The sequence below is a fragment of the Dasypus novemcinctus genome, chromosome 13 (assembly GCF_030445035.2).
Source record: "Dasypus novemcinctus isolate mDasNov1 chromosome 13, mDasNov1.1.hap2, whole genome shotgun sequence".
Classification (NCBI taxonomy): Eukaryota; Metazoa; Chordata; class Mammalia; order Cingulata; family Dasypodidae; genus Dasypus; species Dasypus novemcinctus.
The window spans coordinates 51,386,034-51,413,147 of NC_080685.1; the positions used below are offsets into that span (position 1 = coordinate 51,386,034).

General features: G+C 38.3%; 1 long non-coding RNA gene across 1 annotated transcript in view; it reads right to left on the reverse strand.

Moving 5' to 3' along the window:
• Positions 1-293: 293 nt before the first annotated feature.
• LOC131273146 (uncharacterized) overlaps positions 294-27,114 on the reverse strand; it is a 35,798-nt gene continuing 8,977 nt past the window's right edge. The window contains exons 2-3 of the long non-coding RNA XR_009180308.1: positions 1,119-1,180; positions 294-516 (exon numbers count right to left, since the gene is read on the reverse strand). This is a non-coding gene — a long non-coding RNA (uncharacterized lncRNA). The remainder of the gene's footprint in view (positions 517-1,118; positions 1,181-27,114) is intronic.

Consider the following 27,114-nt stretch of genomic DNA (forward strand, 5'->3'; position numbering starts at 1 on the left):
TTCTCATCTTCTCATTATTCTGACAAAAGAAAACATCCAAATTTTGACTTAATGCTCTGATTCTTCTTCTTCAGGACTCCTGTAATCTCCTAGAGAAAAATTGCATAATGCCATTTAACGATTTAGTTACAAATGTATTATCTCAAATCTCAGTCAACTTTGCTCAACAATTTCTTTATTCTTTCCTGGAAGTCCCTCTTCCAATTCCACCCAGGAAATACACCAGAGTTTTCTACTTTGCTCAAACTCTCAGACCTCTTACACAACAGATGATCCAGGTATCTATGGCATGGAGAAAAACAACAACAACTAAAAACACAACACTGTCAAGTAAAATTCTTGCAGGTTATACCTATACTTTTTCCTTCTACAGAACTGGAAGAAACATTTCTTCTGAATTGTTCTTGGTTCCTTTTCCTCCTGAATTCTCAGGAATTTTGCCCCATCAGTTAGTTTCATTCTTTGCTTCTCCATTTTTTTCTCTCTCAGCATGGGTTCTTCACACACAACCCCTTTCTGAAAAAAACCATACACCACTCAACTTTCTCCTTCCCTTTACTTGGGAAGGAGAAAGCTGAGTGCTGCAAACCCACCAATAAATGGGGTGGAGAAGAATTTATTGAAATAATAAATCTTTCTTTCCAACTCTACTTCTTTGTCATTCAAATGTCATTGCCCACTAAAAGCTGACCTCTGTCCCTTCAGTTCAGAGCTTCTCGAAGGTCACCAGTGAAAAATCCTATTTTGCAAAAGCATGCTGTCCTCTTAATATGCCCCCCCACCTCAAAAAGGCCTATTTTTCTTCTTGCAGTCTTTTCCTCTACTTTCTCTATGTCTGCTGCCTCATTTCTTCCATCATTCAAGCTGGAAACTCCAGAATCACCCTGACTCCTCCTCCTCCTTTACCTTATAGGTGCCCTCTGTGAGCTCTGCCTCTCTTCACTCTAGAGTTTCTTCACTCTTACCTCCAAGTTATACTTTTCCACAACCTGACCCGTGTGATGCTCAGTTACTCTGTACTGGAAAGAATGCTTACCTAAATAGGAAGTGTTGTTTTCTTCCATTAATAAATGAGTTTCTAATGTGCAGATGTCACTTGATTTAAATGGTATAATTACCTTTCAGAACTCCTTTTAGACCTCTGAAATTAGTGGTGGGTTCATTAAGGGCACTTTGATGTCTGCAAGGCATAAAATAAGGATGGGTTAGTGTGATAAGTAAAACTCCAAAATCAACTGCGATTCTGATTATAATCATTTTTCAGTCCTCTTTTTCATCAAAATTTCTTCAGTCACTTATAAAGGGAAGGGAAAGCAAAAGAACTATGTGCAAAACAAACTAGATGCTCAAGAGCTAACTGTCTTCTTGGAAAGCTTCTAGATATCCCAGCCTTCTGCTTTGTTCTTGTTTTTGTCTAGAGACTTCTGCAACTATGTCCCTGATCATGAAAAAATTTAATTAAAAATGTAAAATAAATTAAAAAATGAAATAGTCAATTTTGCTACTTACTAGCAGTACCAACTGATATAAAATTTAGGAGAAGGGTAAAATAAATATATAACAGGACTTGAGATTTTAAGTATATGCTAATTATAAAGAGTCATTCACTATTAGTATCAATGATTAATAGTCAACAGTTGTACTGATAAATTTTTGACTTTGATACATAATCTGCATAGACAAAGTAGAGCAGTAGAATTGCTGTTGGTTGCTACTAAATATTTCTAAAAGCATGTTTCAGGTGAAAAAACCTGAGAATGTTTAACAATGAGTGAATTATAGAATCAGCTTCAAATTCAGTATTCCTAATTTTGAATTCTCTATTGAATAAAAAAGTAGTCAGCATTCTACATTGTTGCCTCACCTTGGATCACAATAAAATCAGGGCAAAGAATATAGTGAAAAAGGAATTTAATTTATTATGAGGAGATTTAAGATCAAGGCTGGAACTGACTGTGTCAGTTTGGCTATGTTCCTTAATCTGTGTACATGTGTATTTCTGTGCTTGTATATATTATGAGGTATGTATATCTCAAATTAGTGAATGTAAAAATTATTTTAAATGCCTTTTAAAATACATATCAGGATTTACACAATGCTTTGACATTTAGAACTGGTTCTATAGGATTTTAATATAGATAGCTAATGTCTTCTCTAAAAAATGTCTGACATGCTTCAGCTTAGAAAGAAAGTAATTTTGGATGTTCCACAAACTACTAGCAGAATATCGACATCAAAATTAGGTCATTTAGTTTCTCTTCTGTTATAATTAAATGTCATGATGAAAACTTGGTGCATCACCGACCTTACAGAGACTTGAGAATACTGTGCCTGTGGTAAAATTAAACAAACCTCTATTGTTTCAGACTGGGTTTCAGGATGCACATTAGCTAATTTTAAGATTCAATGACTAATGCTGTTATTAATGCACTAATGTATTAATGCATGCCTACTAGTGACATTGTTAGTCATTAATTATTGGACGTGTTAGTGAAAAGAGACATATAGAAGCTGTAGAATTTTTGTGAAACCAAATGTGGCAATACCAACTCATAACACAGTTGGCATTTTCAGTTTGGCATTTTATTTGATTCTCCTAATTATTCATCAGACTCAACCTGTGCAAATGCCACATCATTTTCTGACTCTGTGATCGTGACTTTCCTGAGTTAATGGAGCAAAACGAGTTGCTTTTCATAAACTGTATTTCATTACATTGAGATGGTGGTCACCTTTGAAAATGAGTACATTATATAAGAAAATGTCACGATTCACTCAATACAAAAATGTCTAAAGATACTTCCTACTCCTGTCTTCTGCAGGTCATATAACATCTGAGATTTGAAAGCTAACTCAAGTTCACTGGCTCAGAACCTAAATGAAGTCAACCCAGACTCAAAGATGTTGATTGGCCTCATAATTTCTGGAACAGAATTGAAAACTAGACCTATAGTTTTGTCATAGTTCCCCTGGGAACAACTGCCTTCCTGCCCAACTATGGCAGTATGCTGATAGAGTAAGCTAGTTAAGCTAGAGAATAGATAATGATGTAATACTTTTATGGACTGATGTGGATAAATTTAATGAGTCTAAGAATTGCAGTTCTGAAGATCTCTTTGCACATTCCTAAGAATGGGGGGGTTAAGGAAAGGTCAAAGTATATAGCCCTTTTATTAAAGAGTGAATCCTCTCAGGGCCACTTGTTAAATGAACACATTGCTTTCCTACATGAAGCTCTTTAAGTTGACTTTTGTGGTTTTCATAAGAACCCTTGGGGATCCTTTCTTTCCTTCCCCCAATCTTTTAAATTTGAATACTTTAATCTCCAGTAGGGAAAATTTATTTATTAAAACTGAAATGGGGAGTAAGAAATTTAGTCACACCAAATGAGACTTTTGGTGGACTAAAATCTGGAGGGAAACTCGCCATTAATTTTTTAGGCTCATCATGTCATAACTGTTTTTACCAATGGGAATTCCATTATTGTTCTTTAGAAATGTTTACCCAGGCCACTAAGATACATTCATTCAGAATTGATAGTTTGTGTTTTCTTCTTCTTAAATGCCACCCAACTTTATTTTTTTGAAATTTACTACAGTTTTACATCTTTTGTATTACCTTAAATAATATTCTTTTCTTTCTGAAACGTTGAACAAAGCGTCATTCAAACCTCCTGTACTGGAGTTGGCATCACCTCCACCCTTTTTTTTTTCACTTTCTCATGAAAAGTTGTGTTTCTTCCTACCCTTACAGATTCAGAGCTCAAAGGCCAATTTAGGATTTCAGGGCAGTCCTGAGACCAATTTTTTCAGGAAAGCTGGTTGGATTGGGGTGGATTTCTGCTTTTATGAATGCAATACCTAATACCATGTTTCTAAATAATGCAAAAACAGTTTGAGCTGAAATTAAATGGTATGTGCTTGTGGTTATGCCTCTAAATGGCTGAAATGCATGTCTAATGTCTGAATTTTCCAAACAATAAAACCAATGGTTTATTTTATATTTGGAGGAAGTTTTGAACTAAAGGATTTGGAATTCTTAAAGAGCACCAAAAGTTGAATCCTTCTGGTAGACATATCTGATGATTAAGTACTAGTCACCTTCCTTAAATTAGAGGATATTTTTCTCCTGACTTGAATACAAAGCATCTGTTGTTGCCTCCTTGTAGAATGCTATCTTCACCTCCTTTTCCTGATAAAGTATTCTGAGGTTTTAGATTCAGTTTAGACACTGCTTTCCTCAGCAATGCTGGCCCATGACCAGGGTCTCATCCTGGGTCTGGCTTCCTGTTATATGCTCTCATAGATCTTTGCCAATATTATTCAAAGCACTTACCACAAATAGAATTAGTCCTTTTTTGTATATGTGCTTAGATTTTAATGTGTCTCCCCCACTGAACTGTGTATCGTCTCTTTTGCTAACAGTAAACAGTTCCACATGCCTAGCAGAGTACTTTGTGCACAGCAGACTAAAATAAATTTTGTAATGCTTTACCTAAGAAAACAATCTATGCTTTCCGAACAGAAAACTATTAATTTCTAATAAAAAATTTTCTCCACACTTCCATATATTCCAGTTTGCATTTATTCTACTCAATGTAAACCACACTTCAAGTGTTTCTGGTGATCTACTCACTGCCAAATTCAGGAAAGCTGAGGTACCACTCTATACTTTTTAACCCCGGTATAGCTTTGCTTATATATTACCACCTTTGTAATTCTGGCTCTGATTACCTACCTCTGCCCCTGACTCCTCCATTGCTGGTTGTTCTTAAATCTATGCATGTTAGAGACTACCTTAGGTTAGGTTTCTCAGAAGTCAGTAGGGGTTTGGGGAAAGCCAGACAGAAAAGGGAAGGAGTCAAGCAAGGGTATAATTTTAAGCAAAGTTCCCTAAAGAGTAGCTTCAGTCAAATGCCAAGGAGAACTCTAAAGTGTAAATTACATAAGAGAGCTTGGATTTTATACTCCTATACTGCTCAGTCATTGGCTAATGTTAGAGGTGGAGTAAACATCCAAGTCCTCCTTTGGCTTTCTGCCCTTGTAGGCAAAATGGCTTCAGTAGCCAGAGTGATCTGAGGGGAATCCCTACTGTGGATATTAGAAGCCAAATCACACATTAACTGGAGAAGCGCTTAAAGTAACAATAGAAAAGATTTGAGGGAATCTGGGAAGAGTGCCAACAGTGTCTGCTGTAGAGGCGCAACCTGAAACTGCAGCTCTATCAAGGTAGAAAACCATTTCTGTGCTGAACTGTATAATCTGTAACCTTTGGATCCAGCCTCCATCTTTTCACAAAGGACACATGAATCTCTTTGTCCATGTCTGAATGTTACCAATTCCAACACAGCTCTTCAAATACAAGCTGTAGGTGCTCAGTAGGTGATCACCGATAATGAGAAATTTGGAATAAAAAAAGAATAATCAGAAAAGTATCAAATTTTGAAAAATGAACTAAAATGGCCTGATCAGCAGCTCTTGTCTCTCCCCTTTGGCCTCATAAAACACCTATGGAGCTACCAAGAAATTGACTGGCTTTGGAGGAAAGCCTGCTTTGAGTAAGATTGTGTCTTTAGAAAGAGAGAGGGACAGAAACATTTAGGAGTAATTAGTGGTCATGTACTTTAATATTAACATTAACCCAGTAAGGTTTTATATTTAGAGCAAGGAGAAAAGTACACCAATATGGCATTTGGCCAGCAATGAAAAGCAACCCTAAAGTTCAGGAAATAGAGATCTTAGGTGAATCTTGCAGGAAAGTCTCAATTGTGGGGTGAAGTATGCTGGAGCTTTCTAGGATGGTAACTAACTAGAAAAAGAGTTGGGAGTGGATGAGACAGATGCAAACAAAGAAATCTAAAATTTGGATAAGGATCTTAAGTATCTTTGAATAAAATTGTATTTTATTAACATATCAATTAAGCCAGACATAAATTAGAAATGAAGGCAATTCTAAAACTATGTAGAGGGATCTCTGTGTTTCTTGACATTTTTATAAGCGGTTGTTTTTGATCATTGCCACAATAGATTTGGGCATACAGATAGACAGATAGTGATGGTGAGTAGTAAATTCAGCAGATTCTAACATCAGGACATCTGTGGAATGGCATCTCGGTGTGATGAACTAGAAAGAAACCACGGCAATGGAAAAATCAGTTTTACATAGTTGCACACTCTTGGATTCTCAAGGTACTGGTGAGAAAGCTAGCTTCTCCCCATTAGCTATAAGATTTGAATGAGATAAATGAATGCTATGCCTACTAAATGTGCTGATTTCCCTTTGCCTTAGCTCTTGAGTCATTGCTGATCTTTCCACATCCCTACCACATTGGCACTTACCCATGGGAAGACTAAATATTGAATCTCTCTTCTGCTTTTGGATAGCTTAGTGCCTACAAGGGCCAAGGTTCATTTATTTCTTATCGGTTTTCAGAAACTGCCATTTCCTTTTCTACCAGTAAGGCCTAATAATCACTCTTAAAATCATTGCTTCCTTTGTGAATTCACCACACATCCTGCCCTCAGATGTGGGACCTGAAAGCTTGCTGAGAACCTGCCTCCAATTTTGGTCCCTTGACTTTCACTGTGGAAAGAATCTGAAAGAAGTTGGGCAACACCCTTTGATGAAAAGACAAGTAACTAGATAAAGTGCTGGCTCTGAATAAGCTTTCAGATGTTTAAAATGTACAGTCAACCTAGAGAGATAAAAATGAGAGATAGGCTTTAGCAAAGCTTCTTATGTCATTGAAGTTTTTTGTTTTGTTTAGCTTTTTGTTTGTGTGTGTATGTGCTTTTTTTTTTTGTTTGCTTGGTTTTTTGTTTTGTTTTTTGCATTTGAATTTGCATGTGCTATAATCATTTTCATTTAGATACTTAATCAAACAGTCTCTGTGGTGGTGAGGCAGATCCCCAGGATTTTCCTATATAATTTCTGTAGTGGCTTTCACCTGGTAGGAATCAATTGCTATAGGAATGGGGATTTTTAATTCAAATCCAGGCTGCAAAATAGTTATAGAGCTGGAAAATATTGGGGGTGCCAGGCCAGGGGTGGGAAATAGAAAAGGAGTCTACTACTTTTGGTTCATCACCTCAATAGGAATGTGAATTCAGTGTATTTAGTTAATAGTGGTGCCAAAAAGGAGGGTTTTCACTGACAGCAAAAATCTTAAATTATAATTCAGTGAGGATTAGTAAAACAGTTAATTCAAGCCAGGAGTGACTGGTGATAAAATGTGATTGTGTTAACTTTATCTAGTGGTGTTGAAGAGCTAAGCCTCAGAAGTCCAACTTAGTAATATTTGGACAAAAGAGGTCCAACCCCACATCTTCCAAGAAAAGAGCAAGAAAAGAGAGATCTCTGTGGTGAAGGAAAATAGGTAACCATGGTGCCCTGTCCCAGGAGTCTAGAGGGACATTCCAAATCCACAATTGACTGCACTTGCCAAAGCTAGGAACCAGGTTGTCAAAGCTTATGCCAGAAACTCAGAAAGAGCAGCTCCCTTCTTGAACTCCCACGGAAACCCCCACTCAAAAATCTTGATCTTTGCATTTTCATGTTGAGAAATACTTCACTAAGTGCAGAGGACAGTACCTTTCCTTACTCTTTCCTCATTCTCCTCCTCGTACACCAAGGCCCTGCTCAGCACTAGAGAGAATGTTTGTTCCAAAGCTGCCCATGGTGTGAGCTCACTGGTACCAGGACTATTTCATTTACGTCTCTGCAAAGGGTAGTGCAGCTGACCAGCTGGCCTGGGCACGGCTATAGCTTTCATTGGAAAGTACTGAGAAGCGTGCTAATTCTGCCCTGCTCAGGCTAAGGCTGCAGGCTTCCTAGCCCAGGTTTATCGTCAACCTCACCTCTGAGCTATGTTTAGAGAAGCCTGTTGCCATTAAGAATGCTCACAAGGTACCTGTTGCTGTTTTTATTGCTTTAGAATGAAAACTCTCAGCAGAGTGTCCACATAACAGAAGGAACATGTTGTCAAGATAGGTCTAGGCATATATGTCTTCAGTTGAATCATAATTAACTTCATCCACGGAATGGAAAAGTCATATTGTTATGCCATGGAGAAGTAGATGTGGTTCTGGACCTTTTGGCTAAAACAAAAGTGAACCAACTAACAACTAGTGGTTTCCACTTGTTCCCTAATACACACCAATATTTCTCCTTACTCTTGCCCTCATACCTTAGACTCAATCATTTTATTCATCTTCTTTTTTTTTCCAAAGATTTTTAAAAAATTTATTTCTCTCCCCTTCCCCACCCCCTGCCGGTTGTCTGCTCTCTGCTCTCTGTGTCCATTCCCTGTGTGTTCTTCTGTGACCGCTTCTATCCTTATCAGTGGCACCGGGAATCTGTATTTCTTTTTGTTGCGTCATCTTGTTGTGTCAGCTCTCCATGTGTGCGGCACCATTCTTGGGCAGGCTACACTTTCTTTCCCACTGGGCGGCTCTCCTTACAGGGCACACTCCTTGTGTGTGTGGCTCCCCTATGCGGGGGACACCCCTGCATGGCACAGCACTCCTTGCGCGCATCAGCAGTGCACATGGGCCAGCTCCACACGGGTCAAGGAGGCCCGGGGTTTGAACCGCAGACCTCCCATGTGGTAGGCGGATGCCCTATCCATTGGGCCAAGTCTGCTTCCCTTATTCATCTTCTCAATATTGTTTATACAGATTCTTCTTGGGTTCCCCATTACATGCCAACTCCTATAGTTTCTGCTGTAAATGAATCCAAATCCTACTTATCTTCCAAGCTGTCTCATGTTTCTTTAGTTTTGTTTTGTTTTTTTCTGAATAAAGAAATCTTAGTTTTTTGTATTATCAAACTTAGTCTTTTCCTTTAGGTTTCTGGGTTTTGAGTTTTATTTGGCAGGGCCTACACTTATGAGAAAGTTTACTTTTTTTTCTTTTCTCTGGTAGTACTATATATATGTGTGTGTGCTATATGTGTGTGTGTATTCCAAATCTTTGTCACATCTGGGCTTACTTTGGATTTATTTTGATATCAGGAATGAAATAGTAATCTAGCTTTATTTACTTTTTATTTCTCCAAATGGCTAGTTAATTGTCCCATCATCATTTATCATATAATTCATCTTCCTTCTACTAATTCAAATACCATCTTTATCTAAAACTGATTTCCCATGTGTATTTAGGTTATGTCTCTAAATTCTTTATGCTATTACATAGACCTTTCTATTGCCACCATTACTGCACAGTTTTCATTATTCTGGGTTAAATTTATTTTTTTATGCCTTCATCCAACATGTCTACTGAGTGTCTACTGTGTAATTGGCATTATTGTTTGTATTGGGAATACAGAATTTATCATCACACATTTTAGTATCTAGTTATACTAATTATCTCTCATTACTTTTGTGATCAGAAATTTTCCTATTGTTCACTTTTTGTTGTTTTCATATAAATTTTAGAATTGATTTGTCGTGTTAAAGAAAATCCTCCTGATATGTTATTGGGATTGCTTCAACTTTATAACTTAATTTAGGGGAGAACTGGTATCACTTAAATATTGCATATTCCTATCCAAATAAGAATTATCTTCCATTGATTCACGTTCTTTTATATGTCCCTCCGTAGTGTTTTAAGCTTTCTTTAGATAAATCCTGCATATTTCTTAAGTGTGTTTCTAAATATTTCTTGCTTTGGTTTTTGTCATGACATTTCCTTGTCTCATTGATTTTTAAATTGAAATGCTACTTATTGTTTGAATTAATTATTTAACCAATCACTCTGCTGATTTCCGTTGGTGTTGGCAATAGTTTCTTAATTAATCCTAAGGTTTTCCAGATATTCACATCTATCTATAATCTGCAAGTAATTATAAATTTACTTCTTCCTTTATGATTTTTATATGTTTTATTTATTGTACTTGCCTAATCAAATGAGCTGGTAATTCCAGAATAATCTTTAGTGATAATGGTGATCATGATTAGCTTTGTCTGGTTTCTGATTATAATAGGACTACTTCTAGTTTGCTGTGATGGTAGTTCTAGATTTCAACTGTAAAACTTTTTCTCACATAGGAACATTAGTTTGTATTTTGAATTTTGTCAGCATGAAGATTATTCAATTATTTTTCTCTTATGAAGTTATTAATATAGTCACATTTTTAGACTACTTATATAAACTAACTTACATTTTAGAAAACTGTCCACTTTGCCTGTTACATTATTTTCTAATATACTGGTAAATTTTATTTGCAAACATGTCAATTTTTATTTTGCATAATAGTCATTCATGTATCATTGCATCAATATTAATCAGAATGGTTTTCCTTTTCTTTGTAAGCTTTGGTATTAATGTTACTATGGTTTTCCAAAAAGAAATTGGAAGTTTTCCTTCTAATTTAAAGTTCTTGAACAGCATTAAAATCACTCTTCCTCTTATTGTGATTTGAAGTTATCACACTTAGTCTTATATTTCTCACAAAAAAAATAAAAATTTTAGTCATCACATTTTGAGATGTATTTTTAAATAAGAATTAATATTAATCTGTTGTCTTTGTTATACATTATTACATTCAAATGTGATTTATAATATTTATTATAATATTTATAATATTGAATATTAAATAATAATAAGTGTAAGGAATTTAAGAATTATCTGCTGTGATATAGTGAGAGAGAAACAGAAATAGGAGTCTTGTATTCTAATTAGACTTCCCAATTATGTGACCTTGGGCATGTCATCTAATTTCTCTGAGCCTTGATATTTTCATGTGCAGCATAAGTGAAGATTATCTTTAAATCCTTTCTCAGCTACAATATGTCTAGTTTATTTTAAAAATCCTATTTTATCCTTTCAATTATAATGATATTTTAGGTAAAATCAGGGAGTGATTTAGCTAGGTGGCTGCTACTAATCTTATTTTGAGTTTGTCAAAGCTGAGTCTGGAATGTTGGCCAGGGAGTCTAATATCACTACTCACCTCATTTGACTTTCTCACATTCCAAGGTAGGAAAAAGGAATGTGGTGGAAAAATAAGAGAATAGTTCATGTGTGTGTGTGTGTGTGTGTGTGTGTGTGTGTGTGTGTATCATTAAAGTTTATATTTGTATGCATATATATATATATCCTTAAATTAGTAATAAAATTAAAATAAAAAATTCACAGTAAAACATATGTCATCTCATAAGTTTGGTATTTCTAAAACATCCCATTGGAAAGAATTCCTCAGGACATCTGATTCAAAGTTGACTCCCCTACACTAAAAATCAACAGTTGAGCACAGGCATTTCAAACGGTTTCTATGAATATTTAATCAGTGTAAAAATAGACCAGCTTGGGAATAGAAAATAGTACAGTCATTTTGGAATATAGTCTAGCTGTTTCTCACAAAGGTAAAACATAGCCTTACCATACTAACTTGCAATGGCACTCTAAGGTATTTATCCAAATGAGTTGAAAACTCAGATCCACACAAAAATCTACACATCAATGTTTATAGCAGCTTTCCTCATAAGTACCAAAAATTGGAAACAACTAAGATGTCCTTCAATAGGTGAATGGATCAACAAACTGTGTTACATCTATACAATGTACCACATTCAGCATAAAAAGAAATGAGCTATCAAGCTACAAAAAGACATAGAGGAAACTTAAATAGTTACTGCTAAGAAGCCAGTCTGTTAAAGCTACATACTGTATGATTCCAATTAAAAGACATTCTGAAAAAATCAAAACTATAGAGACAGTAAAAAGGTCTGGCTGTCAGGGGGAAAGGGAGAGAGATGAATAGGTGGATGAATATGTGGGTCTTTTTAGGGAACTGAAATTATTGTGTATGATACCATAATGGCATTTATCAAAACCCATAGAAATGTACAACACAAACAGTGAACTCTAATGTCAACTAGCTTCTAACAAGGTAACAATATTGGTTTATTAGCTGTAACAAATGTACCATGACTAATGCAAGATAGTGATAATAGGGAAACTGTGTACAAGGTGGGGTGGGGTGGTAGGGGAAGGTGAGGACTGGTAGGTGCAGCAGAGGGTATATGGGAACGCTTTGTATTTTCTGTGCAATTTTTCTGTAAACCTAAAACCGCTGTATACAATAAAGTCTATTTAAAAAAACAAACAAACACAATAAATAGACCAGCTGGTTCAGGTCTTAAGCCAAGTCATTACAGTTGACACTTCCAAAGAATCATCTAATTCCTAAAACCTTGATAATCTTGTAAAACTACTGAGGTCTAGAGTGGAGTAAGAGATTCTTTGCAGGGCATCATACAATAAACTCCCTAAATTCTTCCTTGGTCATGTCTTTCTAGTCCCCAGAGTTCACCTATGGGATTATTAAAAATCAGTCCTTTACTCCAATTTCCCTTCTTTTGCACAAGATCTATATAGGGTGTGCTCTCCACTTGGCTTCTCCTTGCCAGTCTGACTCAGCAGCCCTTTCATTGTTCTTTCTAAAAGCCTACACTAGGAGAGGTGAAAATTCCCACTGATCTTTGAAAAGACAGGGTTTCTCAAGAGGGATTAACTGCCTCCATAGTTCGCGTGAATAAAATCTTTATCTTTGATCACTTTAGAATTATACTGCTATTATTGCATCCATATTCCTCAGAACTTAATGATGAAACATTCCACCCCATAGGAATGAGTTATCAAAGGGAAAGAAATTCTTTGAATCATTAAGGAGGAATTTCATACAAACACCTACTCATGCTCCTACCTTCCTTGGAGTAACAAAAAGTTTTCAGAAGCAATGTTTCCATGTTTATCTGTAAGGAAATTATTCTAAACACATAAAAGCATTGTTTCTATATGCTACTCACTGAGACAAGGACATAGCTTTATAATGCAACATTCTACTTATTGAGTTTTTCAACTCACTGATGAATCCCTTGCATATTAATGCTACTTGTACGCAAATGAACATACGATTTTTCCAAGATTTATGAACAATCTATTTGGAAATTCCTAGTGGAGGTCTCTGAATTCTAAATGAAACGTGTAGTTTCTGAGACTATATGAACACTTGGACATTTAATTAACCTACTTTCCTATCAGGAATGTATAATAAAGGATAAAAGAAATTACAGAAGGGAGCCAACTTGGGGTTTCTGCAGAGTATGAAGAATGCTGAGGTAGGGAAAAAAAAAATAGGATGAGGAGTTGGACTGGGAGGGACAGGGGGAGAGTAATAACTTCCTTGGTGGTTGAGCTCAGCAATTAGCTGCCCGTGAGCAATTTCTAAACTCAGCAGCCTCCTTTGCCTTCTCACTGGAATTTGGTTTCTAAGGAAAGAGACTTCCTAAGCAAGTAGCTCACCTCCCCTTTCCCGTGAGTGATCTCTTTTAAGGAAAGACCTTCCATTACTGTCACAACAGGCTTACTAAAACAATGACAAGAAACGGTTTATTATTGCAAAATGAAACTGAGGTATTCAGAGGGAGACCTCAAAGTACAAACTTGGCTTTTTGTCCAGCTATTTTGTTTATCCCCCAATGGGAGGCATCTATTTCTATAGCTCCATCAAGGAAGTGAGAATCAGGTATTACCCTAAATAGGGCTGTTCTCACACTTGACTGATTTAAAAATAGAATCATAAAAATTGAAAGGACTTCTAGGGTTAGGGAATTTTTTTTTAAATTCTGATATTCCCCTATTTGATGGGTAGCCCTTCCTTAATCCTTCCTCCAGTATATCCTGTCTGCCAAGACACTAAGGAAAAAATATCCCACAGACTGTTTTAGAATTTGACCTTATTTGGGTCATTAACTCAGATTTCCAGTCAACCTGGGTGCACTCAGTTCAAGTTCTTAAATTTTCAGTGTCTGTGGCATAATGTGAAATTTGAGAAATTAATCGTAAATCATAAAATCTTAGAGTAAGGTGCAGCCTTAAATGTCCTTCAGGGCAGTTATTCCCAACCAGAATTGTACTTCAGACTGGTAAAAGAATGGGGGAAAAAGTGTTCCCATCCTACGCTTACTGTGTAATAAAATCTGCTGGGAAGTTACAAAGGGCGTGTCCCATCCTCTTCAATGATTGTAAAAGCTCTTGTGTAAAATCAAGAAGGAAACTCCCCTGAGAGGTTCTGTGACTGCCAGATGCAAAATTGACGCTGTTCCTCCTCAGCCAGCGTAAGAATCTAAGAAAGAAAGGACCTTGCTTAAGATAAAGTGAGTGGTGAGGAGCCCATCACACCTTTTACAACGACTTAATCATTTTATAGCAAATATCTACTCTACTGCCAGGGATGCTCTCACTGATAAGACATCAGTGACTCAGAATTTAGCACAAAAGAAAGTGACTAACATAACATGCATCTAATTGTCTGTTACCTTCAGGAGATGTGAACTTATTTTAAGAAGATACCACATCTGAGAGCCTGCTAGGAGCCTTTCTTTTGGATTGCCTTCAGAGCCAGATTATGATAAAGGGATGTTTATTTTATTATTTCATAACTTAAACCTTGTTTTGGACTAAAAGAGACTCTCCCAGACTCTGAACTTGCCTTATTCATCAGTTGCGGCTACATAAACTTTTTAACAATATCCTTTATAGACCAAGATTTGCCACCGTTGGGGATGTTCAAAACAGTATTTCACAAATTTGGACCAGCTTAGTAGGCCTTACTTAGTCTCCCCCCACCTACCCTCTGCCGCCTCTTGCCCAGTTCTTCCTTGGTGCCCTGCACTGCAAGTAACCCTCTGCTTTTGCATATAGTGTTTGCTCAACTTGGGATGCTCATCTCTATTCTCTTCACCCACCTGTCTTTTCTAACTTTTAAAACCTAACCTGAACACCACTTTTCAAGGGACGAGTTTTACCACAGGGCTCCAGCTCTTGTTGTTAAACATATAGTTTCAGACTATCTTCTGAAACTTATGCCACCGTATGGTCCCTTAGATTAGTTTCTTGGCTTTGTGCCTGAGTGGACTTTAGATCCCATGACGTTCTTCACTCCTGCCCATTGGGACCTGAACTGCATTACAACTCCCGAAGTGGTAGTTTTTACCCAGGAATGAACAGCACAACCCTTATTTTTTATCAGTATTGTTCCATCTCCTCTCTTCTTTGCCTAACTTTTATCCCTTTCATATCTGATCATAGATAACACCTTCTTTAAGAATCTTCCTTTGCCCTCAATGCTGATGAGGTTCCCCTCCCCATGCACCTGTTAACTCTGTCGTAAGAGCCACCACATAGCATGGAAAATCTCCTGTGTCGTTGTCTGGTGGGTTGTCATTATATTATAAATCAACTCCTTGAGGACAGGAAAAGTGTCTTGTTCACTTCTGCACCACACCCAGGCACCTGGCAACTGCTCAGTAAATAAGTAATTAAATGGATGGATGGATGCGTGGGAACTTTACAACAAAACAAATTGTTGACTTTAAGCCCTGACTGATAGAACAGTTCCTAAAGAAATATTTAATGGAATGTGGATTTTACCTTGCCCCTTCACATTTTGGGTCATTTCTTAGTTTTTTCTCAAAAGTGGTTACATTATAGGTCTCCAGCTTTGCTGTGAGGGGGTGCTATTTTCTTTTATTTCTTCATTTCCTCCAAGCCTGGAGACTCTCAGGGAATACTGACAGTAAATTCCCTAAGCTGAAGGGAAAGGGTCCCCACTTACCCTAGAGACTGAAAGTTGTCCTAATTTTTAGTTGGTAGATAGGTTGGGAAATTTTAAAAGCTTATTCAAACCTTGCTCTTGTCATGCCTTGCCTTAAGGAAATATTGCAAAGGCTCCTATCTCCTGGGAAAGTGTGTTCACTGGAAGCAGCCTCAAATTTCTATGATCGAGAGATATGCAGCCTTCCTTCCAATCATGCATTGCCTTCTTCTGCTGCATAAAGGAACCTGGTATATTCTCATTGGCAAGTATTCTCCCTTCAGCCATGTGCTTTCCAGAGAATTGCATTCTTCTTTTATGAATCCAGCATTCTTTTGATCATGTTCTTTCTGTGAGTCATATGGACCCAACACAGTGTAGGCGAAAGGTCCAAAATGAAATTATGTGGTTCTAAATACATGGACTCACATTTATTTTGTGACTAAACGGACTCAGGGCACATTCCAGCAGAAGACACATCCGCATTCTATTAAGGACAAGTTTCTATCAATAGAACCCTGAAGAAAGAAAAGGGGCATGCGCCTTTTCAATTTATTCATACCTGTTATTTCTCTTTAAAAGTGACTTTCATGCAGGCTAATACTCAAATGACTGCGTAAATTACAGTTTAAGGGTAATTTAAGAGAAGGAATATTTATAAGCAGGAAAATGACACATACAGGGAGATTACGATTATGAGGTAATGAGTAATTCCTTGGGTGGTTTTTGGGACAGGTCTTATTACTTTGCAGTCTTACCTCAGTCATTCTCATTCGTTAACTCAGAAAATAATCAAATCTTTACAAACATCTCTGATTTTACTTCCTGGCTGTTTTTTGGGGGGGCTAGGCAACACCAAATCCTTGAAAGAATCCCTATTTTTTCATCACACTAACTGGGTCGACATTATTACAAATCCTGATTTTACCACACTAACTGGGTAAATTTAGGGAACTATTCAACTTTATCAAGCCTACTCTTTCTCAGGTATCAAACAGACCTAATACCTATCTGAAGAACTATTGTGAGGATTAAATGCTATAAAATGTCCTGATACATGATCTCATAGCACATTGTTCTTTGTCTTTACAGATATTGTCACTATTGGCCATAATGTGTTTTTTTGATTTACTTACATTATAAATGCTGGTCTCCACATGAAACTCTAATACTCATGAGGACAGGGGCTATTTCTGTTTACCCAGAGCCTAGTACAGTGATCTGTACATTGTAGGCTCTCCATTAAATAAGCGATAAATGAATAAAATCAATTATTAACACCTCCTTCATTGAAAGGGAACCCAAAGCTTCTCATGAAATGAAGTATTGAAATGAAGCCCACAGAACTCTATATGTTTCTACAGAGACCCTCCCTTCCTCAGCTCCCCAATAATAGACCTCACCACTACAAACAAAGGACTAAACACACGAAGGAACTGTGGTTAGAAATTAGTCATCTGCCTCTACCTAAAAACACCAAGGACTACCCTCGTGTTATCCCACCCCTTTTGTCCTCACATTTCTCCATATGTTTCCTACTTTGATCCCGCATCTTTCCAATAAGATCCACTGAGCCCTTCCCCCAACCCTCCAGTTATCAGTCAGGTTTCAGCAAAATCTCCTGTATATGAACCTCTATTCTCATTGCTCTTTTCATTAGATTGTCTTAATTGAAACAGGGAGTTCCTTTAAAAATGCTTCTCCCACAGCCCTTTCAAGTGAAGGCAAATGTTTTCTCTCATAACCCTTAAACCACAGGCCTGGAGATGAGGTCCTTGATTCTCATTGCATCTTCTAAACATTGTCATCTTTTTAAAAATCTCTGAAACACATACCATTAGATGCTACTGTTCATCATCCACCCATCTCCTAACCTCTGTGTCTCTCCCTCTATTTTCAATAAAAATTTTAACCTCCAGCTCATACTCTTTTCTCACCACTCACTATTCTTGTCACAATTTTTGATGATCTCAGTATCCACAGAGAGAATCCATCCTGTACTCAATCTCTCAGTTCCTTGATCTCAATTCCAATCCTCTTGTCCTCTACCCTGCCTCACCTCAGTTACCTACGACTGTGATTATATCCGTAGGCAATATCATTTGCAATAACTGAATCTTCCTCAAAACTCTCTAATGAGCACTCCTGTTTCCAATTCAGTTTCCCTAGCAACGTGCCCCACCCCCATGGAGCCTCCACCTATTTTCCCTCTTTCCTTTTACTACCCTTTATGAATCCCATGGCTTTCCTTCCCTCCTGACCCAGCTTAGCTCATTGGTCCATCCCATAACTATTCCCTTGCATACTCTCAAATCCTGTTCACTATCTTAGCTTGTTTAAATTTAATATTCACCCATTTTTTTTCACACCTGAGAAGTTGAATGGGGCTAGGGGAGGAGGGGGATATAAAACTAGAGAGAGACTAGTACATTTGAAATTCATGAGAACAAACTTCAAGTGATAGCAATCACAGTGCTCATCAGCTAGCCGCTCTCTCACTTCTTAAGAACTCCAGTTCACACCTTCTTCTCTCTCTTCAAATCTCCATCAGCCCCCCACTTTCTCCCTCTCCTCTGCTAACTTCTTTTCTTCGTATTTCACTGAGGAAATATGAACAATTAGAAAAGTACCTCCTCATTTTTCCACCACAAAACTTTCAACCTCCTGCACCAGTACCCACAGGGTCTACCTCTCTTCTTACTGGAATGGCTGAATTTTCTTTGCCCCCTAGGTGAGATCAGTCCCTTCACTTGTGCTGTGGGCTCTGCCCCAAATTCCTTCCTCAAGGAGAGTGAGCAAGGAGAACACCTAGGGAGACCACATAGCAGCTATAGTGGTCGTTTTAAAAGTACATTTGATCATAGAACACACTTTTTCAAAATCATCCACTGATTCTTCTTACTCTTAGAATAGAAATAAACATTTTTATGGTTGGTTAGAGAGAGATATGGTTCTAATTAGAAAAGGGAAGAGTAAAATATTTTCTGGTCATCCAGACATTTGAAACATCAGAAAAAAAGGAAAACCTAAAACAGCACATTTTTCTCATATTTGCAAGTCTGACTGTCTGATCGATACTTTGTTATCTTTGGAGGGGTTAGCCTTCATTTGAAACTTACAGGTTTCAGCAAAGAAGAGTTTTAGAAGGAAAACCCCCATGTGGCATGGGGGAGAAGCTATTTAAGCAGTGCTCACTCTGACAATCTGAGTTTTATCTCCTCCTTGAGAACGTTTTTCATGCTTGTTCTTTTCAACTACGACTTTGCGGCAGCTTGCTCGGTCGGTAGAGGTGGGGTCTGGCTGCGGACGAGGGGTCAGTCCAGCTCTGGACGAGGGGTCGGTCCCGCTTGGGACGAGGGGTCGGTCCGGCAGCAGACGAGGGATCGGTCTCACAAGGGGTTGCGCGGTTCGGCTAACGGGGTCGTCCGGCGAAGCCGGCGACGAAGGGGTCGCCCGGCGAAGCAGGCGACGAACTGGGGACAAGGGAGGCCAGGCCCTTGTCGGGGGCTCTCAGGACTGGAGGGCGCACCGCAGAAGAACTACCGCAGAGACAAGGTAGTTCTCTCACGCAAGTCCACTTTATTGAGGGAGAGGCAACAGTTTTATAGGGGCTGGGGAAGGCTGATTGGTTGAAGCCACGCCCTGTTCTGATTGGTTGCCGGCAAAAGGTCAGTGGGCGGTGCTGGGCGGGGGAGGGGTGGTGGTTAGGGATTGGCTGTCGCTGTTGCTGGGGGAAGGGGCAGGGTTTAGGGATTGGTGGCTGCTGTTGCTGGGGTAGAGGGCAGACTTGAGTTTCCCGCCCACGCCTGGCTGTTGCTGCTGTCGGGGGAGGGGAAAAGGGCAGACTGGAATTTTCCGCCCTGCGCCTGCGCAGGGAGAAAGAAGAAGAAGGGTGCCGCCCCACAGGCATCGGGTGGCGCCATCCGGGAGGAGGGGCGGCCGCGGAAGCATGGCTGCCGAGAAGGGGAGACCCGAGGGCACTCTGCGCCCATGCCGAGCTTCCTTCAGGGGTGGCGGTGAGTCCGACCAGCCACCCTATTATGGGGGCAGCGGCTTGGCCTGCCGCGGCTGCTCCCCCGCCAGGCCAGCAAACCACACTTCAGCCCGAGGGGTGACCGCAGACTTCATTCTGTAATTAAAGCTACACTGCTCCCCTTCTACTATACAAGTACTGCCACGACCCAAATCAATTTTGGTCTTTTCCTTGGCATTACTGAGGCAGACTAGGATTTCCCAAAGGCATTTTACTAGAATCTAAAGAACACTTTGGTGTGTTGGGGCCCAGCTTGTGTGTAGAGAAGATCCAATTTTTCATTCATTTTTTCATTAATTCCTCAAATATCTATTGAGTGTCTCCTATTTGTACTATGCTCAAAGCTGGGGGTAAAGGCAGAGGTTTTATATAGTACCTGTTCTGTGCTCTTAGGGAGCATAGTGGGGGAAATGTAAGCCATTCATTGCAATTGGAATATCGCCATGAAGTAAGGAAGAGGTAGAGGAAGAGACTAGGTACGTAGATAGTGGCTTGATATTGGATGAAGTTTAATGCTATGCTAGAATATGGACTTCATCTTGAATGCAATGAGGAGCTTTTGAAGGAGTTTAAGCATTTAGTTGTACATTTTAAATGGTTTTCCGTGGCAGGGAGGCCATATAGAAAGTCCATGAGAGAGAAGGCGAGGACCTAAACTTAAATAGAGAGTGGGGGATGGAGATGGAATCTCTTTAAGATAGGCATTAAGGAGAATGAAACATTAGGTCTTAATGATCAGATGGGTGGAGAACAGGGATGGAAACAAGGAGATGAAGTGTACTTACATGTCTCTAATTCAGTTGTTTAGAAGGATGGGAGAAGAAACAGGGTTGAAAGGAGTTTAGTTTTAGTTCTGGAATGTTCACATCTTTGGTGAGATTAGTAGTAGAAGTTAATTCTTGTCTGCAAAATAGTCCTTTTTGAACTTTTTCCTAAACTAGATTGATGATTGATATGACCTAAAATTCATTGTTTGTGTTATGGTTTTTAAATACTAAACAAAGGTATTTGCAGGTTTACAGATCTATCCTTATCTGCACCCAGCACTTAATGAAGATGTCCTGGAGAATCTTTCCAGAGCTCACACCCAATTATGTTTAGAAAAATTATATTCAAATTCATTCCTACCTATCTTAGTTTAATAATATCCACCGTTTAACTCAGTACTCCAGCAAAGTTACTGTAGCAGTTTGATATAGTTATGAATTCCAAAAATAGATGTTGGATTATGTTTGTAAACTGGTCTTTACCTAGCATGACTAAGCTTTGACTGGGCCATGTCAGCAGGGCATTGAGTCCCTGCCCTTTGGTGGGTGGAGACTCACAGATAAAAGACATGGCAAAGGACAGAGTTAGAGCTTTGATTCTGGGGTTTTGATCCTGGCACCCAAGAAGTAAACACAGGAGAAGAACAAGAGGAATAGAGATGGCTCCTTAAACAGGGCAGAAACCCCAGGGAGAGAGACAGAGCTGTACACTTGATAGTCTGCCGCGGGCCTTGTGGAGAGAAGCAAAGCCTAGAGAGCCTCATAGTCTACAGCTGACCTTGTGGAGAGACTAGAGGAACTGAGCCAAGAAAGAAATGAACTCGAGAATAGAGGAACCCAGGAAGCCTGAACCCTGGCAGATGTCGACAGCCATCTTGCTCCAACACGTGGCAAAAGACTTTGGTGAGGGAAGTAACATACACTTTATGGCCTGATATCTGTAAGCTCCTAATATAGTCATCATAGCCAGGTTTGTGTGAACGTGGTGAAACACAAAATGCTAAGAGTGTCAGTCTTTCTGAATTACCAGTTGGATGGTTCTATGATCTCAGGACTATTATTTCCAACAGGGAAAATCAGACCATCCCAAAGATTTTAGTGTGTCTACCATGATTATATACATTGAGCCCATGTACTTAGTCATATGACTACTGACCTTGATTCACCTAACTTAAATCTGATAAACAAGCATATGCTATATTTCTATCAGTTTTTTTAAAAGAACTTCATATACTAGTATATATCCAAGCATTTGTATGACATATGCATTCATTCATTTATTCATTTATATTTATTATCCTCACTATATTTGGGAACACAGGAGTCAACAAGATAGAAAGATCCCTTTTTTCCATGGGACCTAGATTCTAAGGGACAGAAGACAGACAAAAATAAGCAAAACAATGAGTAAATAAATAAATACATTTACTTATCTAGTTATAAGTGCTATGAAAAAGGTAATGATAGTGACTGCGCGGGGATTGCAAATGTAGACTAGGTGCTCATGTTTCTTAGAGAAGGTAGTATTTGACCTAAGACCAAAATGATCAAAAGGGGCCATCCAAAATAGGATGATGATCCTTCTAGGAAATGGGAATGGCAAGTGCAACGATCCTACAGTGAGAAGACTGACTTTTTGAGGAGCAACAAGACCTCTGAGACCAGAGCCTTGGGAGTATGGAAGAAGAAAGTAGTGGTAGAGGAGGCAAATAAGGACATAGGGACCAGATCATGGAGATTTTTGTATTTAAAAATTGAATTTTATTTCAAATGCAATTTGAAACCACTGGAGACTTTTAAAGAAGGAGATGATGGAATAAGATTTCCTCTTTTGAGAGAATTTTTTTGGGGGGTGGGGTTTGTGTAGCAAGTAGATTTGAAGGAGGCAAGTAAAAGCCAGGAGATGGGTTAGTAGGCCATTCTGGACACAGACATTTAAAAATAAAAATAAATCAAAATGCCCTAATGAAAATGCTAAGCCAGTTGTTAACGTCTACCATAATAAAATATAAATAAGTATTTGTTGATGAATTAAAAGCACTTGAGACTAAAGCCCAGTCCCTTGTTCTTTCCATGAACTGTGACATTTTGTTTTGTTTTGTTTTTCATTTGGATCCCAGATAACGAACTTAAAAGCACTGTGTATACATTCATAGTTTGGAAGACTTGAGAGTTGCTACCTTGTAGGAAGAAAAATGTTCTAAATGTCTTTAGGATATGTGTATCCTTAACAATTACCACTGAACTGAAAGAGAATGATTAACACAGAAGAGATTAGTGGGAAACACAGCAGGGAGAGACTCAAGGGTTAGGGTCCCTTAAGACCCCTGCTGCAAATACTGTCTATGTCACTGGAGTTATTTAACCTAAAGGTGGCTCTGTCCCAGCGTCAGCTCTAAAGCCTCTGCCCTCCTCCTGTCCTCTCTGGTTGGCCTTGAGCATCTCAGCAGAAGGCAACTGTTGTCTCACAGATGCCCAGAGCTGTAGTTCCCAAGCATTAGCCTGCATCACAATTCTTGACACAGCATCACAACATTAGCAGCATCACAACTCTGGACCCAATTCCCAGAGTTTCTTATTCAGTGCTCTGAGGTGGGGCCTAGTAATCTGGATTTCTACATACTTCCAGGTGATGCTGATGCCACAGTTCTGGCACCCATGCTTTGAGAATCACAGCCCATAGTGTTAGGATGAGAGGTGAGGAGCGGCAGAAGATATGGTGATTAACTGAAACCCCTGCTTGCTACACATGTACAATAGTTTTATAAAGATAAAACCAAGGTAACTTGAACTTCAAAGGCATCTTAAAAGGGAAAAATATCAAAATGAGAAATTACAACTGAAACAATTCCACTCTTTGCTTGGGGATGCTGCTTGGGGATTCTGAGATAGTTGTATTGTAGTCAGATTTTACCTAGGTCCTTGGCTAAACTACAGGAAACGAATTTCGAGAGCCTGCCGTATTAGACCAGTTATTTATTATGGTAGGGAGGGAAGAGAATTGGGAGAAAAGAACAGATCCTAGGTCCCAGGTAGAGAGGAAGGGGCTGAAAAGTCATAAAGAGGACCAATTTACAGACTACAATTGCCCATTATAGATTGTAAATGCCCAGGTTTTAATTGTGTGTTGATTCATGTTGGGGAGGAGGGGGCACCACAGTGAAAGCAGGGTGCAAAAGGCAAGAACAGGCAAGAGAGCAAAAGGCCTTTGTGCTTGTTTTTTATTTATTTAGTTTTTGCACTTGCTTTTTAAGCCATTAATTATTCTACCCCTTTGCTAATGGCATGGGAGGAGTTCCAGCTGTTTGCTGTTTTAATTGATTACCCCACCCATCCACCCCCTGGGAAGGTTCAACGATAAGGCCCCTGGAGAATATGCAGGGCTTCTCCTGGCTTCCAGAGGAAATCTCGTTCTGAATGAGATTTCTCACTAGGGCCCCCAGCAGCCATCTTGGGGGTATTGATGTCCACGTGAACTTCTTGCCAGGTTCCAGATTCGTCTGTTGATTCCACATCTAGTCTCTTCTTTACGGAACACAATTTCATGTGTCTTTGTCTAGATGTTAAGAGCAACTTTCTCTTTCCTCTAGTCAAGTGGTTCTCAAGCAAAACAGTTCACTGGAACCACTTGAGTTTTAAACAATAATGATTCTTAGGTCCATACCCTGGGATTCTGATTTAATTGGTTAAGGATATGGCCTTGGTATCAGGATGTTTACATGTTTCCTAGATCATCCTGTTGTGCAGCTATTGCTCTAGCCCCTGCTTCATTTTGTTAAAATCACTAGCTTTCTCTAAAGTCAGTTCTTTAGTTCCTAATGTTGGTCACAGTGGGCTGAACAGAAGTGACAATTGTGAACTTCTCAGGGCTCCTGCTAGAATTCACTGTCAGTCTAAGAACTTAAGAAAAAAGCCAAGGAGAGAAAATCAGGTGCAATCAGATAGTTGGACCAGAAATGGTTCCTAGCTGGTGGCTTCAGGAAGAAAGATACTTTTAGATATTGGGCAAGGGAGGGATGTCACCACATCTTTTTACTTTAAACAATTTAACATTTTAAGAAATCATTATTATTTTGTAAAAACTAAAGTAGCATAGAATTTTTAAAAAGTAATTAATTAGGTTTTGATGCTCATGAAGCTCATTTTTTAAAAAAATCATGAAATCCATAGAACTGTTTATATGAAGATTGAAACCTAAAGTAAATTATGAACTGTAATTACCAATAATATAGTAATATTGGTTCATCACTTGTAACAAATATACCACCTTAATGCAAAATAATAATAATAGGGCAGCCTGTGGGTGGCAGCGGGGTGGAGGGGAATGGTGTATGAGAACTCCATATTTTCTGTACACTTTTTCCATCAACCTAAAACTACTCTAAAAATAAAGTTAATTATTTTAAAAAAACAAAACTAAAAACAGATAAGCCTGTGGCAAAAAAATAAAAAACAAAACTTTCAGTTGCCTTCATAAACCTTGTTTTCAGATTGCTTCTCACTCCATTGGAATAGAAAGAGGAGGCTTGGCTCATGCACTTGTTTTTGTTTTTCCTGTGACATCACTTTTTCCAGCTACCCATTTAGAACATTTAAATATTGTTAGCCTGCCGTTATCAGAACTCGGGCTGCTTGAGGGATGGAGGTAGGTGAGAGAGAGACTTTAAAGACCAGGTACTCTCATAGGTGTAGACTATAGTGAGGGCACTTGCTACAAACACGCCATGGGTTGGAGGTGAGTCATAGCCAGCCTAAGACATGTTCGCCAGATAGCTATCAAAAGGATGTCCTGATTGCCATTGAGAGACACAGAAGAAAACCTTTTTCCCCTCAAATTTGGCCTTTGTGTTGCAAATGACTCCAGAGATGGTGTATTCTTTGCCCCCGGTCAAAACTATCTTGCTGTTCTCCCAAATACAGAAGGATGGGTCTCAGAATCCTGAAATAAATCCACCTCTTAACGGGTGAGTTTGGCAAAGATGTTTAGCCCCCAAGTGGACAGGATTGCTAGGCTTCCCGTGTGCAGTACCTGGAATGTACCTGGAAGAGTGCATTGTGCACTTGCTCTGGAACCAGAGAATCCAGATGACGGTGTCTTAGTGTGCCAGAGCTGCTATCACAAATACCATACAATGGGTTGACTCAAGCATCTGTTTATAAATGTTGTTTATAAATATAAATATTTAATATAAATATTTACAAAATATTTTTCTTTATTTCTAGTCATAATTTTTTTCTAAAAGTCTATTTTGTGTACTATTTGTATAGCCACTCCAGTTCTCTTTTGGTTACTGTTGACATGACATGTACTTTTCTATCCTTTTACTTTTGACCTATTTATCTTTGAATTTAAAGTTGTAAACAGCATAGATTTGGATGGTATATTTTAAATCTATTCTGCCAATCTCTGCCTTTCTGTTGGAATGTTTGATCTATTTGCATTTACCTTTAATAGAACTACTGATAAAGTAGAATTTACAGGTCGTTATATTTGTTTCCTATATGTCTTTATTGTTCTACTATTCTTCCATAACTCTCTTCTTTTATTTTAAAGTATTTTCCTTGTCTTTTTTTTTACTATATATTTTTAAATTATTTCTTAATATTTGCCCTGGGAATAACAGTTAAAATAATTTATAACAATCTGATTTATATTAATATCAATTTATTTTCAATAATATACAAAAAACTTTGCTCCTCTATAGTTCTGTTCCCTCTCCCTTCCCTTGTGCTCTTATTGCCATACAAATTACATCTTTATACATTGTATGCTCATCAATATGGATTTATGATTATTGCTTTAGAAAGTTGTCTTTTAAATCATATTTTAGTAAACAAAGAGTTACAAACAAAAATACAATTGTACTGTCATTTATATTTATCTATGTAGTTTATTTTACCAGTATTCTTTATTTCTTTATATGGATTTTATTTATTGTCTCATGCCCTTTATTTCTTTATATGGATTTTATTTATTGTCTCATGCCCTTTTAATTCAGCATAAAAGGTCCCCCTTGGTATTTTTTATACACCAGCTCTGCTAATAATAAATTCCCTCTATTTTATTTATCTGAGAGTGTCTTAATTTCTCTCACTTTTGAAAGATAGTTTGCAGTGTTATAGGTCAGCACATCTTTTTTATTTTTAAAGATTTATTTATCTATTTCTCCCCTTTTTTTGGTGCTTGTTGTTTGCTCTCTGTGTCTTCTTTTGTGTGTTCCCTGTGTCTGCTCATCTTATTTTTAGGAAGCACTGGGAACCAAAACTAGGACCCCCCATGCTTTAGGGACTTGTCCAATCACTTGAGCCACCTCTGCTCCCCGCTTGTTGTGTCTCTAATTGTTTCCTCATTGTGTCTTCTCATTGCATCATTGCATGGTGTCATCTTGTTGCATCATTTCATTGTGTCATCTTGTTGCATCATCTCATTTCCTCACCTTGTTGCCTCATCTCACTGTGTCATCTTGTTGAGTCATCTCATTGCATCATCTTGTTGAGTCAGCTTGTTGTGACAGCCTGTTGCATCAGCTAACTGTCTTGCTTGTCTTCTTTAGGAGGAACTGGGAACCGAACCCAGGACCTCCCATGTGGTAGGCAGATGCCCAACTGCTTGAGCCACATCTGCTTTTCAGCATATCTTTCTTTAGATTTATTTCTATAGAACAAATCTATATATAGAAATATATATATATATATTAGATTCCTATAGAATACATC